This window comes from Podarcis liolepis (genome assembly GCF_965112155.1).
Source record: "Podarcis liolepis genome assembly, chromosome: 15".
Classification (NCBI taxonomy): Eukaryota; Metazoa; Chordata; class Lepidosauria; order Squamata; family Lacertidae; genus Podarcis; species Podarcis liolepis.
This window is the reverse complement of record NC_139566.1, coordinates 18,728,113-18,747,430: the sequence shown is the minus strand read 5'-3', so window position 1 is coordinate 18,747,430 and position 19,318 is coordinate 18,728,113. Positions and strand designations below refer to the sequence as shown.

The window sequence follows — 19,318 nt, the reverse complement described above, 5'->3', positions numbered from 1 at the left end:
ATACCGCCTTTCACCCGAAGATCCCAGGGCGGTTCACAACAGAAAAATACAAAATGAGAATACAAAATACATAAGATCCGAAGTCGGTCAAGATTAATAAACATTTGTGCCACCCAGTTAGAGATAAGCACTTCAGACTGCACGATTTAAATCGGAGAGATTTTGGGGGAAGGGCTTGAGCGTTGTGCTGTACCTGCAGAACTGCTTCCACTGGCTTACTGGACCAGTTATCTATTTGAAATACAGTACTATAGATCTCCCCTGCCTTTACGCCAAATGATCCCCAAGTCGGTGAGATGGGGGTCAGACCTCCTAAGTACGGCCATTCCTCAGGCAGAGACTGGTTTCATGAGCTTATGTACTACATTCTAATCGAGAATGTACGTTTTTTTGGAAGCAGATCACACACACACACACACACACACACACACACGAAGACGCCGATTTAACGAGACATACTCTCAGGTTAATGTTCCTAGGATGGCAAGTTTCCTGCTGGCGATCCTATATGAGGACTAACTTGGGAATGAGGCCCATTAGGCGCACAGAAAGACTTGCATCTTAGGAAACGTGCACAGGATTGGGCTGTTCAGAGAAAAAACGCCGTATGAGCTGATGACATTCTAATAAATAACAATAAATCATATCATATGATCATCATCTGCAACGTGTGTGTGCATAAATTCATCTGTGAGAGTCTTCCTCGTAGGCGCAAAAAGATCAAGGTACGGTATCTCTAGTTTCCTTCCCTCCTCCACCCACCCAGTCTAGGCATGCAGAGAGAAAAAAGAGGGGACAATGAGCTAAAGGAGGCCCTTGTGTTTGTGTGTTGGGGGGGGGGGGAGGTCTGAAGCCTCCTGAATAGACGCTCCTCCGCGACGTCATCCCGCCTGCCCCCACCATCCCTCCACAAGAGCGAAGGGAACGGGAAGAAAACGCTCATTCCAAGGTCCGCCTGGCAGGCTGCGAAATCCCCTCCCGGGGAAAGGCAGCCTCTTCTTCTTCTTCTTCCTCCTTCTCCCCCCCTCCCCCCCTCCGCCCCACACACCCGGCTCGCTGCAAGCCCAGGAAAGGGTAAGGAGAACTCGCGTCACCTTCGCGATCCGCAGGGCGAGGCTTGGAGGTGGGTGGAAGGCGCTCGGATCCTGAAGCGCCTAGCAAGGCAGAGTCTCGCTCGCTCCTCTTCCCCCTCTTGCTGCAGAGATGGAGCGGCTGCTCACTGCCCTCCGAGGCCGGAGGGGCTTTCTCTCCGGGCTGAGCGACCCCTCGGCTGCGGCAGCTCGCCGTGGAATTCTTTAACGCCCGTAAAAATCAGGGTAGGATTTGGGTTTATTGATTTATATTTTAAGGAGAGGAGGACTTGGAAGGCAAAATGGAGTGGCTCCTTTTTGCAGTCAGAATCAGATTCCTCCTCCTCTACTCCTTCACCGCCTTCTTTTTGAAAGCAGGTAGAGCTGAACAGGTATAGAGAGTTGGTAACACCCACCCACTTCCTTTCTGGATTATTGGTCCTGGCCCCAGAAGCATATCTGAAGTTTTTGAAGAGTGGGTGGGTGGGATCTTTTTGCCTTGTTCAGAAGCAAGCAAGGCCTTTGCAGATTTCAGAAACTAGGTGGCTTTGGGTGCTGTCCAATTAAATTTCTCTTCTGGGTATGTGTTTTAAACCCCTCTTTCCTTTAAAATGTGGGGTTCAGGACGCTTTGGAAGTGCAATTTAAAATGTTTGGATAAATCAATCTTTTAAATCTCCCTCATATATTACCTTGCCAGAGGTGAGGGACCTCACCTTCTCCATTTTTAGCATTTTTACCCCCCTTGCCTCCCCCAAACAACAGCAGCAACAACATCCCAAACCCTTGAGATATTTAAAAACGATCCCCCCCCTACTCAGCGTCTTCTTTCCGTTTGGGTATAGTGGGATTTATTTCTGAGTAAATGTGTTTAGGATCAGGTGCCCAGTTTATTTCAAATACACTGAATTTTCAGCCTGGTGGCATTGAAACTGAAAGGGCGAAATCGGGAGATAAGGAGGGACCCCCATCTTGCAGCCTCATGGATTTCTGTATGATGTTGTGGGCAGAGTGAGGTGTTGGTCAGGTGAATTGGAGTTCATATTTGTGGTCTGCCAGGGCTGCCGCTGGACCACTCATTCTTTTTGGCCATATACAGGAATGTGGTCAGCATCAAATGGGGCAGACACAAGGATACCCCCACAAGCACCTTGGAAGGATTGTAATTCATTGATAAATACAAGCAACCAAAAGGGTTTATTTGGGGGGGGTGACGGCAATTAAGTCTCTCCAATTCAAACTAATAAGATATAACAGTGCTCAGTTTGGGCTGTGATCCTCACATTTGGGAATAAATCACATTCATTTTGATAGGATTTACTTCTATGCAAATATGTGTAGGATCAGGTTGAAAACCTTTCCCAGATCTCCAGTTTCTGTTTTATTTTCATTTTGACTTCACCCACCAGCAGCACAGTCCTATATGCCTTGTCTACTCATTTGAGATTTTCTCCCAGGCAAGTCTCTCAGATGCAGCCTTCAGCTCATGCACTTGGAAGTAAGCCCCATTTAACTCAATGGGATTGACTTCCAATTGGACCTGCATCTGAGAAATGCTATAAGGCTGCAGCCCTGAGCACAGCTACAAAGGAGTATGTCTTTAAGAACTCGCTTGGATGTATTTCAGAGTAGATGTGCTTAGAAAACTGCATTTGCAGGTTTTTGATACCTGTTTGTTTGGGAATAAGCACTTTTGATCACAGTGGGGTTTACCTGTGAGTAAACATGCACAGGATTGAGCTGGGAAAGGGATTAAATGGGCATTATTCTTGAGGAAGGGGCGTGTGGAGAGAGCATTGTTCAGTGGCAGAGAAAGGGCTTTCCATGTGGAGGGTCTTCAGATCAACCCCAGACATCACCAGTTAAAAAGATGTCAGGTAGCAGATGGTGGGAAAGGAGACTCCGAGAAGACTCGGCTGGCAGGAGAAATATATCTGGTCTGGCATAAAAAGAGCTTCTTGGGCACCTAAATATTTTAAGTAGGATTAGGAAAACCTGCCCATTTCACTTTCATCTCATCCAATCTGCAATCAACTTCCGCACATTTCCATAACAGTTTAGGATTTTTAAAGAGAAAACTCACATTTTTGTCTAATACACAGCTTTTTTTGCAAAGCAATTTTGACCACCATAATACATTTTGCATGTTATTTTCTCCAATGTATTTGCATCTTAATGCACACTTCCTTCTAGTATATGCAATTCTGTACATGTTACTTGGCAGGAGAACTGCATTACAAAATTCAGAAAAGTGCAAATTTCAAAAAATAGCTATTGTTTCAGAAAGTGTGAACTGACATAGGTTTGCCTTTAAATACAGTATCTTGCATCCCCCTTAACTGCAAGATACCAAATTGTAAAAGAAGTACTTTACTTATATCTTGGAATAACCCTCACTGAACACTGTGGGGTGTTCGTAAGTATAGATAGTCAGGGTTGTACTGCACAAGTCTGATTCATCAGCTTCTGCAGCTGCAGGGCTCGGACCTTTTCACTGGGAGATGAGACACCCTCTTGGATTCATTGGGCTTGAGTAAACATGCATATTTGATCCCAGAATTAAAGATCAGACTGTGAACATTGTGGTTTATTTTTTTTAAAGGATAATTTCAGTTTCCATTCCTAAAAGAAAGGAAAATCCTTAAATAGTTTACAGCATATGATTTGAACATTACAAATGCAACATTTAGAAATATCTGAATACAAAAAAACCAGTTACAAAAATGCTCTTTAAATCTCTTGAACAGACCAACTGTATCAGTGGGGGCAGTGGAAACATTTGCTAAGTGTTTTAATTACGAGAAAAGAAAGAGAAATAAAAGATTACAGATATTAGAAGGCTACATATGTTTTCTGGAAGGCAAAACCATCCCATTTTTTTCGGCGGCTCCTAAAGTAGTCCCTAATGTGGCGTGATTTGGCTTTCCACCCAATGGGTGCTCATTACATAGAGGCCTCCTCAAAAATGCATTTATTTCATTTTGTTTCATTCACAGCATTTGTGTGCCACTCCATGATGTAAATAATTATTAAAAAACAATTATTTAGGTGCAGAATAAGACATTGCTCATTTAGCCAATGGATCTGATTTAAAATAAAAAAGATTACACCATGTGTGTGAGGGGGCGAGAGAGAGAATGTTTGGATGCGAATGCAGCAGACAAAATGGCTATGAGGCAGCCCATCTGAAGTCCTGGCCTGGGGTAAAAGCCTTGGCTTTTTTCTCTCGCAAAATGGACATTTCCAGTTGTCCTGAATGCTTCCCTCACGCTGAATGGGGGACTGGACTGCAGCGAGCATCAACTCTGCCCACACAGCCAACCTAACGACGTTCTGGGCGAAATAGTTTCACAGGGCTCAGAAGACCTATAAGTAGAAAAAATGGTGGCGAGTCTGCCTTAGGGATGATGTTTGTGTGTGTGTGTGAATCACGGCGGAACAGTCTTCCTCAAGCAAAAGATGCCTGATTCATTAGGTACTGATATGTGGTGGGGTTTTTTTTCCTGTTTTACTTTTTAAAAAACTAATGTTTTGATTTTTTAAATCTTAAAGGTAAACATCAAGTGCATGTTGGTTATTTCGGTGCTTTTGCAAACATTGGATGGCGTATGTGCTGAGAGGAGTGGGAGGGAAAATGCTTAGTGATCAGTTGACTGGCTTTTCCTTCCATGTTTTTCTGCCGCTGTCCTCAAATAGACTTGTTGGTGTTTCTAGCACCCCCCCCCCCATGAAGTTGAACATTCAGGAAAGGGGACCTGGAATATCCCTGTGAAGGCCGGACCCTGTATAGCTTTAGCTGCCAAATTCAGGCTTTCATTTTCCCACTCCCCCAACTCTGATGACAGTGACCCAGGGGCTCTTTTTCTATAATACAAAAAACAATATGCAAAATGACTCTCATAAATACACACACTCTCTCTGTTTAATAATAGACTACAGTAGAAATCAGCTTACTGGTGTCTTGTGGCACCTTCAGACTTTTAAATTTATTGTGGCTTCAGCTTTCTCAAACTACAGCCCCACTGGGCTTAAAAGCCAGCGCCGTAATAAATCAGTCTGTTTTGTTTTCTGCACAAGACAGGCAATGCCATCCTGCCTGTGATTATTCCAAAAGTAAACACTGCTTGGTCTTAATGATACTGGGTCTACCTTACAGGATTGTTGCCCAGGTGGCCGAAACAAATGTCTGGGATGGAAAATGGTTTGAACATTCGGTAGGGGGAGGATGGTAAACACACACACACACACACACACACACACAATTCTAACGTGGTAATTTCTCTGATAGTGTAGAACTATCTGTCTGCTATTTGCTAGCAAACTCTTGTCTGGTGCCAATTGCAATAACCTACCCTTATTATAGCTACAGCTTAATTTTTGATGAGTGGCTTATAACAGAAATATGCCAGCAAATCTGGTCTGCCCATGTGTCACATAAAAATATTGTATATGCACAGAAAGAGAATATGCTGGCAATTCTGATGTAAATGTCTATGCTATCTAAAAATATTATGTGCATTAATAGTGTGCATTTAATAGTGTATTATTAAAATAAGAAAGTAAGTGTATACTGTATTACATTTACAGCACAGCCCTATATATGATTACTCAGAATTAAGTCTCATTGTTTAGAATGAAACTAATTCACAGGTATGTTTGTATAGAACTGCAGGCTAAGAGGCAAGAGGGTCATGATTTCTAATGGAAATAATTTATGGATTGCTTTTTTAAAAAAGGTAAACAGAATAAAATGAATCATGCTCCCCCTTCAAAACTATTTTATTTTGAAGGTGATTTTTTTTAAAAAAATCTATTGCCACACTATGGCAATTTTTTTAAAAAAATATGGCTTTCTGATCAGTTTGTCTTTGACCTGGATTGATTATGGATTCTTTAAGATGGTAAAAGAAAGGCAGGGAAGAGAGGAAATTAAAAACCCAACAGGATGACCTGTTTAAAATCAACTCACTGCTGCCTTGATCTCTGACTTTGACTCCAGTGATGGGGAAATAATGGACAAAAAATATACCGTTTGTGAGGAAGTCACATGATCATGGGGTAGGGGCATAGGACTTTCACAGGTGACTATAATGGCTGTGATTGGATGTAGAGGAGTATCTGTTTGCAAATAATTTGAAACCATGACTGCAATCCATTTTTAACGTTGAGTGACGGCTTGCTGAGTGACATGGTGATGGGGGGGGCTCCAGTTTGAGAAATGCAAGGCCATAACCTGGTTTTCCTTTGCCCATAATTGGTTAAATAGTTCTTTTGATTCCGCCTTCTGTAGGCCTACATGGCATTAATACATATTGTGTATCATGTTTGTGTCAGCGTACTTACATTTGCTTCATATAGGGAGATATGCAGGTGGCAACGGTGGTTAAGGCAATCCCTTTCCCAGCTCCGACTGGCCTGCCTTCTTGACATAGCCATTCAGGTCCTGGTGACCTCCAGGTCTGATTCCTGCAAGGCGCTCTTCGAAAAGCAGCTGGAAACTCCTACTAGTGCAAAATGCTGCAGCCAAGATGCTGATGGGCGTGAGGCATTTTGATGAATGCAAAGCAGAGTTAAGGCAGCCTGCCAATGAAATGCAGATCCATAACATATAAAGGCACTTGAAATAAAATGTTATAAAAGCAGTCTCGTAGCCAAATGGCCAGTGGACTTTCAAGATACCATATTATCAAACAGGTGTATGTGTGGACACTGGGGGAAGTGATTTCCATAAGGCTAATATCTTCTGAAGCCCATGTTTGAGCCAGACATGTTTTGACCATGGAAGCTTCTTCAGTGGCTGATAGACATCAATCTAAGCATGAGCCCAGAGGGCAAGGTCATACTTAATAATGCAATGAAAAATCATTTATGGACCCAAAAGTCTGCACAAATGCAGCACCAAAAGAATTTTTCTTCAAACAACGACTATCATCACAGAGACAAGTTGCTCCTCTACCTTCTTGAATCCCCCCCCCCATTATAAACACGTGTGCACAAACACACACACCTGCTTGACAATGTCATTGATTAGGAAATTCCACTAGCCATTTGGCTGTGAGCTTGCCTTTATTTCAAGTTGCTTGATTTGCTATAGATTTGTGTTTTATTTACAGGCTGTTGTGGCTTTGTTTAGCATCTAGTAGGACTCATCAGGGGACACATTCTCTTCTTTGTTTTCTCAGGGGTTTTCAGTCCCTTCAGACCAATCTTGGGTGATCTGTGCTGGTTACTGATTTCCAGGCATGATGTGAATGGCGTGCGCTAACCTTTGAAACCGTAAATGACTTGAGACCTGGGTACCTTAAGAACCACTTTCTTCCAAAGGTGTTTTCCAGCAAGCTCCAGGCGTCACCTGAGGCCTGCTCCAGATCCTACAATACCCAGAAGGTACACTTTAGCAGTGACCAAGGCTAGTGACCCTTTACTTTAGGCTGGGACGGGCACCCATCCTGCGGCATTCTTTGCCTTCCAAGCTGCATCATATTGTTTTAGAGGGGCATTAAAACAGGCCTTTGGCTTTGTGGCGATTTTGCTGGCTGCTTTGGAATTGCTGTTGGTTGGGCTATGCAAATTTTTTCATTTATGATTTGATTTGAAACTGTGGACTGGTTTATATCTGACTCTTGTTATGATTTTAATGTGTTAGCTGCTTTCAGTTTCTTTTGAATATTTGGGGTGGGGGTGGGGTGGGAGAAATTGACTTGACTTGTCATTTATTTCAAATGGGAAGTAGGACAGGGTAGGACTGCATTGCAGAATATATTGTATATTATTGTTAACCAATCAAAGAATGTTTGGGTTGCAATTCATTTTCTGCAAGTCACATTTTGTTCAGTTGGAACCTACTCCCAAGGAAGTGCACATAGAACTGCACAGTTAATTGTTTAACTTCCTGCCTTTTAACCGATTCATTAAATTTAAATAAACATTTTAATTTTACCAAAACTTCACTTTGAAGCATTAGGAGTGAAAGGACCTGTCAATTTCAGGTTCTCATTCCCCCCCAATCTTAAATTCAGTTCTCCACATTTCTGTAGCAATCTGCATATTATATCTATCATCTATCTATCTATCTATCTATCTATCTATCTATCTATCTATCATCTATCTGAAAAAACCAGCATTTTACTCAAAATTTCTCCAAATAAGCAAATTTTTGCTTGCAGTTTTGGTGTACGTATTTTTGCAAGTAATTTTCTTATTGTAATGCAGTTTTGTAGGTTATTTTAATTAATGTATATTTTTAATGCATACTTTCCCCCAGCATATGCATTATTTTGTAAATCATGGCTGGTTGGAGAACTGCACCACAAGATTTGATAAATGTGGAAATGTCAGTGGATGGCTGTATTTTGGTTCTTCACAAAAGTGTGAATTTAGTAGATCCACATTTAAATGCAGGCTGAATCAAATTTCTCCTCCATCCCTATGAAGCGCTGTGGGTGCACACACGCACACACACGAACCTGCACCCTCATAAAAAATCAGCCTGAATTAATATTTCCCCCTTTTCAGATTCCTTTGTGGTAACACCATGGAATCCAAGCCACCTTTAAAAAAGTAGGACTCAACTCCAGCACCTGAAATTTACTTATCGAACCTGGGTCCCCTCAGTCAACAAAAGTTCTAGTTGTTTCATCTGCTGATTTTTAAAGGTCGAGATGTGTTGCATGCATTTAATGAAAATCTTAGACTGGAAAGTCCCCGAGAGTCTCCCAAACCAGTCCTTCTTTTCCCCTCCTTTAAGGCAGGGCTATCCAACCCCTGCCTTAGTGAGAAAGGCAGGATTCTTAGTGCTAAATTTATATTGTGCATCAAAGGGCAGCATAAACGCACATAAACCATGGAAAGGAAATAATCTGGCTTGTTAACAGAGGATCTGGGTCTATCAGGCCAGGTCTAGCCTGGAGACTTAAGGAGGCTTGGATAGCTCAGTTAGTAGAACATGAGACTCCTAATCTCAGGGTTGTGGGTTTGAGCCCCACACAGAGCAAAAGATTCCTACATTGCAAGGGGTTGGACTAGACACCCTTGTGGTCCTTTCCAATTCTATGGTTTTAAGATACTTAAAGATGCAAATGGACTGAGAAAGAGAGGAATGCTGTTTTGGAGTTCATTTAGGGCAGCCTGCCTTTTTTTTAGCTATTCCTAAATGCCGATCACTGCAATTTCACATAAATTTACCAGGGGAAAGATTTCTCCTGTATGGAGATAAAAATGATTCTCGGTGGAGGTTTATTATGGAATGGGTGCATGTTTGTCTCAGTGTCCACACAACACAGTCAGCGTCATGTATTCTCTTCCCCAACTGTACACATTTAATATGGATTTACCCTTTCTGGGGTAGGCACCCTGGCCCCTTCCACCTGTTGTTAGACTACAACTCCCATCAGCCCCAACCAGCGTGGCTAGTGGGCAGGGGGTGATGGGAGGCGTAGTCCAACACCTGCCTAACCCCACCTGATCATACCTGCCTCCCCCCGCAAAAAAATCCTTTCGGAGTAAGCTTTCCTTACTGGTTTCTCTTCACAGTTCTTCACAGATCTTCTCAGTTACTCAACTGAGTCCTGTAAGCCACCAGCAAGACTTGTATTTATGTATTTATGGGTGGATAGAATACTATTCTTATTATCATTATGAATAATAATCATTATGAATAATAATATTATTATTCCATTTATGAATAGCTTCCCACGAGGCATCTCAAAGCACACGTTTAACTGTTTTTATGTATGGAACTGTTTTAAACAATTGCATACAAAAACATTTGTTTTTTTAAAAAAATTATAAATATAAATCTCATTTTAGAAAACAACTATAGAAATAAAAACATTTGGGGGGGAAAACACATATATTAAATCAATTCAGATCCAGGAGAGATAGAAACTGGAATGAAGGGAAAGTATTTTTCTTCAGGAAAAGAGGATAGAACCCAATAACACATTTACTAAAAACTCAATTTACATAGAGCTGAATGAGGCTTTACCCCATGTTATGTTATTTTTCAGAGTCCCAATAGCATCTATGGATTTTTTTTTAAAGCTACAATAAAATATTTGGGGTTGAGGTGTCAATAGGCTGAACTACCGACCTCACAGACTGAATTGTTTTTGTTTTCTTTTTGGATTGGTTTTTCACAAGGGCTGGGTGGGATCCATTTCATTCAGTGAGCATGGCCTTTGAGTGAGTCTGTGAGTTTTGCCTGCATGACATTCATGAAAGAGATGTTTTATGATATTTGTGATTCTGCAACTAGTTTTTTCTGTGTTAAAATTAAAAATGAAACAAAGCATTTTGATGGCATGAAAACAGCTTTTGTGGTGAAGAGCAGGGCAGAGAGAGAATGCATGCACTTATTTTATTCCGCGATTACTGAATATCAGTCAAAGCTACTCTCTCAACCCCTTTTGACCAATGAGATGTCTTCCACCTCTCCAGAGACCCTCCAAGTGTCCCTATTTTCCAGCAATGTCGCTGAATTAGAGAAGCCGTCCTGGTTTCTGGTTTGATCCCAGAATGTCCCACATTTCTTTAGGATGTCCCTATTTTTATTGGAGAAATGTTGTGGGGTATGGAGTTATCCATCCCCCCAAGCCGTCTGAAGGCAATCCTTTATAGGGGAGGTTTTTTTTAAAAAAAGTTTAATGTTTTTATATATGTTGGAAGCTGCCCAGAGTGGTTGTGGCAACCCAGCAAGATGTGTGGGGTATAATTATTATTATGGAATGGGAGAAATGTTGGAGGGTATGCAATCACAATTTCAGTTGATTCACAATTATACTTGAAAGTGACAGGGGAATGCACCTGAAAGTGTGGGATAAACTTCCTTGAGGCGACGTCATCTAACCACCCCGCAAACCAGTCAGAATTAATGCTCAGCAAACAACTGACATTGTGTCTAACAGCCCAGCAAACTTTGTACAGACAACTCAGCCTGAATGTTCAATACGCAGGTCATCTGGAATGACCACAGGCAATTTCATTTATTCCAGTTTGACTGGCATGTGGAGAAACCTCCCACCTCTTTGTGATGTTGGCGCACAGTAGCGTTGACCTGTCTTAAAGGTAAAGGTACCCCTGCCCGTACGGGCCAGTCGTGACCGACTCTAGGGTTGTGCGCTCATCTCACTTAAGAGGCCGGGAGCCAGCGCTGTACGAAGACACTTCCAGGTCACGTGGCCAGCATGACGAAGCTGCTCTGGCGAGCCTGCACCAGCGCAGCACACGGAATGCCGTTTACCTTCCCGCTATAAAGCGGTACCTATTTATCTACTTGCACTTAAGGGTGCTTTCGAACTGCTAGGTGGGCAGGAGCTGGGACCGAACGACGGGAGCTCACCCCGCCGCGGGGATTCGAACCGCCGACCACACGATCAGCAAGTCCTAGGCACTGAGGTTTTACTCACAGCGCCACCCGCGTCCCACAAGACCTGTCTTAGGTAGGATTAAAGCAAAGCATCTACGCACCGCAGCAAATTTGTGCAGCACAGATTCTGAAGAATTGGAGCAATGGAAAAGATTTTAGTGGGTGTGCAATAATAGTGTATAGAATGTATACCAGCTAATATGTAGCTGGCGATCCAGCCGAAGTCCAGCACTTGGGGATCCTGTTTATTTCAATGGAAGAGGTTTGCATCACAATCTTTTCTTAGGGTTCAAAGGGGCTCAAGATGAGAACTCCCCATACATGCCTGTTCTTCACTGTGTCCACACAACATTGTTGTCATCACAATGCCAGCCGGCATTCCTGCCCCACATTTAATCCAAATTTACAGTGTCCATTCAGTCTACTGGGCCCACGTCTGTGCGACGCCCTCCTGACTGAGATTAGAGAACCTCCTTGCCAAATTTCAGGTGCTTGACTAAAAAGTCCTTGTTCCAGCAGGCATTCTAAGGTAGTGTTCGATGATAATGTTTGTACTGTCCCATTTTCTATGGGTTGCTTTTTCGTACACAGCTTAGAAATGCAAATAATTTGTCAGTGTAAGAATGCCAAGTAAATAAAATATATAAAACAGCTATCCTTTACACAGAAAATACAGTGTTTTAAAAATACCTCTTGCCAAAGAACCATTTGCAATATTAAGTCCCTATCGGGGAAGCATCATTGCTCCCTCATAAATGTGCATAGCATTGTAGCCATTGAAGCTAAGGTGTGTATGCGTGATCTTGCCCAACATTGTAACGTAACATAAAATACTTATATATTTTTATATTTTCAATGTCAACCAGTGTGTGTATGTGTGCGTGTACGCACGCTGCTTGATTATAACACTCCACAAAGCAGTTTACAAAGAATATATGTATATGCACATATCTTTGCTGATAGTGTTTGGAGCTTATTTACATCAGCACAAATTGAGCTGGTTCCTATCGCTGTCTGTCTTCCTGCAAACCCCATCAGCCTTAATGCAAGCTGAGTTGCACTTCAGTTGCACTTCACACACACACACACACACACACACACACACACACACACACACACGATAATGCATTTACATATGAACCACAATATACTCTATACTGCAATTTACCCACATGCCAAGGCAACTGAGAGAGGTTCTCTTCACCCCTGCCCCCATTTGGACATCCTTAGAAATAGCACGCACACAAACACACAACCTCCACCTCATTGTGAATGTGGTGCCTTACGGCTGTAACCCTAAACCCACTTTCTCCATTGCACCCAGTGAGTTGCCTTCGAGTCTGTCCTACGCCTTTAAAAAACCAACGGGCTTATGTTAGTTGTGGCAAACATCTCGCTCCCACTCATGATCTGCAGCAGGGATGCCTCCTCCAATGAGGCCATAGAGCCAGGGCGACCAGGAGCCATGGACAGCCTTATCTGAGAATTTGTCTGATTCTGTTTTGAAGTCGCTCACTTTGGCTGCCATCGCCAGTGGCGTAGCGTGGGTTGTCAGCACCCGGGGCAAGGCAAGTAATTTGCACCCCCTAACCCGTGGATTTGCGCCCCCTAACCTGTGGATTTGCGCTCCCTAACCCTAACCCCCAGATGTTGCGCCCGGTGCGGCCGGCCCCCCTGCACCCCCCACGCTACGCCACTGGCCATCGCAAATGCCCTGGTCTACCCATGTGCAATGTGAACAAGTGCTTCCTTTTGTCTGCCCCGAATCTTCCGACCTGCAGCTTCACAGCCATCCACCAACGCTGAACAAAGGAAGCTACCTTATACTGTACTGAGTCAGAACATTGCCCCCCAAACCTCAGGCTTTTATATACATTATTTACACAATGAGTCTTGTCTGATTGGCTGATTCTGCTTCTCTCCTGGAGCCTGATTGGTCTTTTTCCTGCAAGCCAATCAGTTGTTGCATTCTAGGATCCTACTTGCCTATTGTTCTAGGATCCAAGCTTAGCACATAACAGGATTGAACCTGGTACCTTCTGCATGCAACGCAGATGCTCTACCGCTGAACCACGGCTCTTCCCCATCCGCCATGATGAGCGAGGGAGGAAAGCTTCTCTCTGCCCATTTCTCCACCCTATGGGAAGGCGAGGTGCACATCTCAGAAGGAAATTCCATGGTGTTCAGTGGGGCTGGGGGCCAGATTTCCTGGGGCCGTGACTGCAGCCTTAATGCTTAATAACAGGAAAGCCCATGTTCACAGGCCACCATCATGAAATTCAGACGTTGGGGAAAAGCCAGAGGGAAATCACAGGGGACCCAAAGATCATGTAGTCCAAACCACCACCACCCCCGTAATGCTTTTTTGGCTTCTTGTCTGGCTGCCCTATGTTGGAAACATAATGCTTCACTGAAAAGCAGGCCAGACCTGATGCATGGGTGGCAACTCCCTGGGGCCCTGGCCTGGGTGCCCAAGCACCCACAAAATTCCCCATGAAGGGGCCAGGCATCCACAAATTTCAATGTCAGGGCCATGTACAGTCACAGGGCCGTACATGGCACTCCTGGCTGATGGGAGCTGTAGTTTGCAACATCTGGAGGGCACCAGATTGGAGAAGGCAGGGGGCTTCAGGCATTTGATGGTGAGCCGTGGTCCACAAAAGCATCTACCAACATAATTTTTTGCTAGTTTTTAAGCCCACCCCACCCCAATTATTTATGTTGCAGCAAACCAGCAAGGCTGCTATCCCTCTGAAATTAGGTTCAGGCAGTTTCACTCCTCTCCATGGAATGGCAGATTTACTGATAAATGACTCCAGTCGATGATGAAGGGCTGGTTCCCAATTCATGTATTTTTAACAAGTCTATCTAAATGTCTTGAGAATCAGGAAATGCATAGCTTCAAACTGAAAGGCTTTTTGCTTAATGGGGACGTGAATGATATTTGCATGCTGCCCCATAATATAAAAATTTCTGTCTCCGTTGGTGGTGCTGGTACTGCGTACCCTTGAGTACCCCGGGGGGGGGGGGCAACACTGATGACATCCATGTAGAAGCATCGTGCCATGCTATGCTATAGAAATAAACTGGCTGCTTTACCAATGCAGAATATGTGCACAGTATAAAATACGATGCGATGTAACACAACCCTGTCATCCTAGCCACACTGATGTAGTGGTAAGTCCCATTGAGCTGAACTGGATCTACTTCCGAGTAGGGATCACAATGCTTTCTAAAGAATCAATGCACACATTTCCAAATAATGAGGAGTGTGTGTTGTGGCACCTTAAGGTCTAACAAATATGTTGTAATGCAAGCTTTCATGGCCTAGAGCAGGGGTCAGCAAACTTTTTCAGTAGGGGGCCGGTCCACTGTCCCTCAGACTAGACTATATTTTGAAAAATAATAATGAATGAATTCCTATGCCCCACAAATAACCCAGAGATGCATTTTAAATAAAAGGACACATTCTACTCATGTAAAAACAGGCTGATTCCTGGACCGTCCACAGGCCAGATTTAGAAGGCCATTGGGCCGGATCTGGCCTCCGGGCCTTAGTTTGCCTACCCATGGACTAGAGCCCACATCTTCAGTATTCTGCTCATTTGGGGAGCAGGTGGGCTAGGATCCACACACACACAAAACACACAAACTTGGGAGGAGGATGCAGATGTTGTGGCCAAATGGCCATGACATGCTAGATGTTCATTCTCAGATGCATCTCCTTGAAGCTTCAGGTGTATTCAAGGCGAGCCCAGCATCCATTCACAACAGCACTGAATGGATGGCAATATAATCTTCCTAGCTTAGCTATGCTAATTCAACACCTGTGTTTATAAGTAATATGAATTATATGTGTGTCGGAGGAGGGAGGGTGTCAATAGGCAGGCAGATATCTATAACAGAGGAAAGGCTGCAGCAATCTGAGGAATCCTGGCGAAGGTGGACCCATCCTGTGTGGTCCCCTCCTCCTCCATCACGTCCTCAGAAGGGGCTGGGCTACAGGAGCCAGCGCAGTTGTTTTCCAGCAAAAGAAACAAGCTCGTTACAAGGAGATCTCTTCAGAGACAAAGTCGTTAACACTGTACATTTTATGGACTTGTTTATATGGAGAAGGCACTAAATAAAATCCTCTAGTCAGCCTCTGCCAGCCTCCAGGAGGTGGGCCAAAGGATAGCAGGAAAAGGCTCCTATTATATTCCCTGCTTTCTCTCGCGCTGTTGAAGATGGATATTTCTGGGGGTTTTGCCAGCTTCATGTTTTCCCCTTTGTTTTTTGTAAAGTGTGTTGGCAAGGATGCCAAGTGGAAATGAGAAAGAAAGGCTGTTTAGAATGGAGAGCTCAAACAGGAACAGAGGAATTATTCCGAGGCTAGAATCCTGCGTTGGGGAGGAAGCCCTATTGAATTCAGGGGGACTTACTTCCAAGTAAAAAATCAGGCGATCAGGCGACACAGTGATGCAATTCAATGTCGGGTAGATTTTAGCATGTAGGCAGACCTCAATGCCTGGACTAGGAGGAGAATTTTTTTCAGTGCACACTTGGCAATGATGGTGGGGGGCTGCAGGTAAGCAAGGGTGGGATGTGATAAGATTCTCACTTAGCAATTCCAAAGCCCCCCTCCTTGGTAGATTCAAGATTATCATTTTTTAAAAAAAATCTGTGTCTGAAACAAAAAAGGTCACACTGCGTATTAACATTTTTTTTCAGTGCCAGGTGAAGATATTCCATGTGTCCAGGCATTTTGCAGTTGAGATTATTTTTGAAATTTTGCCCTATTTCGCTTCGCATTTACCTTTAATCTAATTTGTTTACTTGCTGTTTTTAAACTGGATTTGTAGGTTGCATGAATTCACATGAGTCGTACTCCTGGCATATTTTGATGAGGGGCTATTGAAAAACATTTTAAATCGATAAAATGAAATGTATGCTTTGCGACAGCTCTATCTAGTCATGTTGTTATCAACACATAATTCTCACCCTCTCTCTCACACACACACTTTTTAAAGAATAAGTGCCTTTGGCTCACACTCCTCCTACAGAGACTCCTTGGAGTCTCCCTAAGGTTGGGTTGATGTAGCAATGCCATGGTAGCAAGCCATCATTGGACATGGAGAGCCGTCAAATGGCAAACCACCTATAGGCGAACAGTCCCCAGGTCCAGGCATATTGAAGCTGGGATTTGGCAAGCCAAGTTCAGCCCCACAACAACTTCCTTCAATGCAGGGGGGTTGGACTAGATGACCCTCATGGTCCCTTCCAACTCTATGATTCTATTATTACATCTTGAAGGACTCTTTCTGTTTTGCAGTTCAAGGCAGGCAGGAGAATACAAGTCACCCCACCCTCCCACCTTACTGGCTGCAGTCATGACTGGAGTAGCGTGTACAGCAGGCTGTGCAAACTGGTCAGCTGTGATGATGCCCTCTGCTATTATTTAGAGAAAACTACTAGGGGGCAACGGCAGGATGCGTAAACTTTTATTTAGACTCCCGGTTGCCACCTTCTTAGCTCTGAAAGCTGCTCCAGTTCTCCAGTTCCATGGGAGTGTAGATTTAGTAGGGTCGCCATATTTCATAAAGTAAAAACCAGGACACCCAAAAGTGGAAGGAAGACCCCAGAATGTGATTTTATTTTTTTATTACACACTCTCTATATCACAAACTACTTCAGAAAGTGATTTTCCATGTAGGATTAGAATCATGGAATCTTAGAGTCATCTAGTCCAGCCCCCTTGCAATGCAGGAATCTCAGTTGAAGCGTCCATGGCAGATGACCATTTGACCTCCCTAAATAGTTAGTGTGTGCATCTAACCAGATGAGGAGTTCTTTGCACCCTGGCTTTGTTAAACACCCACAAACACGCACCCACGCTGCGTCCACCATAAGCCTACAAACAATGCAAGCCCATCAAGATATCATTCTGAGCAGTAACATGTGCAAAAGACATACCTGTGGGTAGAGGGTGGATGAAGGGTGGTATACAAATGTAATTATTATTATTAATAAGATAGTTAGATGCTTGCATGTGGTGGGAGCAGAGTTGTGGAAGGCTCTTTGCAGTCAGGAGTTTCATTCAGCGCTTGATGGCTTTTGCTGGCACCTGAACACTTGAATTGCCTTCACTGGAAAACAGTGTATGGGGTCATACGAAGGTGCTGGCGTGTGTTTGTGTGTGATCTGTGAACACCACCCTCCCTGCTGCCATCTGGCGCTGCTGCCACAGCCATTAAATGGTGAGCATGCATTTCCGCTAGAAGGATGCATGCAGCTCGAGTGTCAGGGCTGATTGACACATGCCTTGCACATGGGGACCTTGTATTGTTGGATAATTCAGGCTGAACATGTGAACTGTCTCCTTTAGAAGGTCGTTCTTGAGGGTGTAGAAAATAAGTGGGGGGAACCATGCAAAGCACCTTTGAGCTCCTTGGAGAAAAAAAAGTGGGAAATGATAATATAAATAATAATATCAACTGCTGGTGTCAGGTTGAGGACTCTAGCTCCTGTATGCCTAGCAAACAAAGAATGAGCTAATAGAGGAAGAAAGTTACCAGTCTAGAATTTTCCTGCTAGATGTGCTAGTTTTTATTATTATTTCCCTTTATTTAACATGGGGAAGCTTTCAAAAGTGCATCCCCCCCCAAACTGTGGTCTATCACCTCAACACCATCATATGTGCAGAACCAGTCTATGTTGCAGTAGAGGCTGAACATGCAATTAGGTTTCTCTGGATCAGGGTCATTATAGTCATTTAAGCTGAATTGGTCCTTCCAGCAATCCAAATTATGGTTGGTGTTTGATGGATGGGAAAGGGGAGGAGAGAAACACTTGTAAGTCCCATTGAAATAAATGGGGCTTAAAAGTGTTTCACGTCTGTCTGGAATGTGCTCAAGATGTTTTAACGTGTTGCTAAGTTAACTGCCTTAAATTCACCAATCTAGACCTATTTTTTAAAAACGTTTCCAAATATTAGTACCAATGATCCACTGGCTTTTAATACATTGCATTGGGGTTGTGGAGGGGAAACAACCGCTTTGAATATTTCAGCAAAAGTGTCCCCCTGAGTTTCAGTAGAAGGCATAAGCACTTGCTAAAATCTCTCCCACTGAAATAAACGGGACTCCCAGTATTCCATGTTGGCAGGATTGTACCCCCTGGGTCTTACTGTTATTTTAAAAAAATAAAAATTAAAAAAACTTTATTTGAGAATACATATATAGAGAGAGTTATCTTCATTGGCATTTTTTATTTTGCAAATAATAGTAAATAATAACCATTAATAAGTGTAATCATTAATTAAAAAAGCACAAGTAAACTGGGAGTAAGTTCGAGTAAACATAAGGTGTTGTAAGAAATGTACGCTTCATTTCTCTACATTCCAAATTGTGAGAGATAAATGCTTTTGGAGAAGGGAATCAAAATTCGGATTGTGCAGAATTCATTTTTGGCTCTGAAATAGACGCGGGAGTGCTGCTCAGCTCGAAATATCCCGAGTGAATTGAAGGAACGCGCCACAATTCCGGCCCCCGGAATTGTAACTCCTTCGGGCAGAGATATCTGACTCCGTCAGATTAAATCCGAGCACGTTATGCTTTCTAGAACCGCGGATCGGGTCCATTGGGAAAAAAACAACCCAATTCCATTTGTATCATCGCTTGTGGCGGGAGAAGTGATCACAAACTAGCAGTCCTCCCCCAATTTACTGAAAGCGAGGAGGTCTTTCGTTTTAAGCTCCTAGTGGTTTATTTTTTTAAGACACTGTTCTTCCTTAGACCTCAGATGCGAATAAAGGCGAGGGGAAAATGCAGACTTCACGGTATTACATTGCAAGGGGCTTCTGTCCCCCGCAATGAATCCATCGCGTTGCGTTTCTTGATTCATCG

The 19,318-nt window shown here is 43.4% G+C and overlaps 1 long non-coding RNA gene across 2 annotated transcripts in view; it reads left to right on the top strand.

The window, feature by feature from the left end:
* Window positions 1-974: 974 nt before the first annotated feature.
* The window catches only part of LOC310694808, a 56,722-nt gene continuing 38,378 nt past the window's right edge, over window positions 975-19,318 (top strand). Inside the window, exon 1 of one of the 2 annotated variants that reach the window (XR_014519819.1) lies at window positions 975-1,074. This is a non-coding gene — a long non-coding RNA (uncharacterized lncRNA). The remainder of the gene's footprint in view (window positions 1,075-19,318) is intronic. The other variant, XR_014519820.1, reaches the window with a different exon arrangement.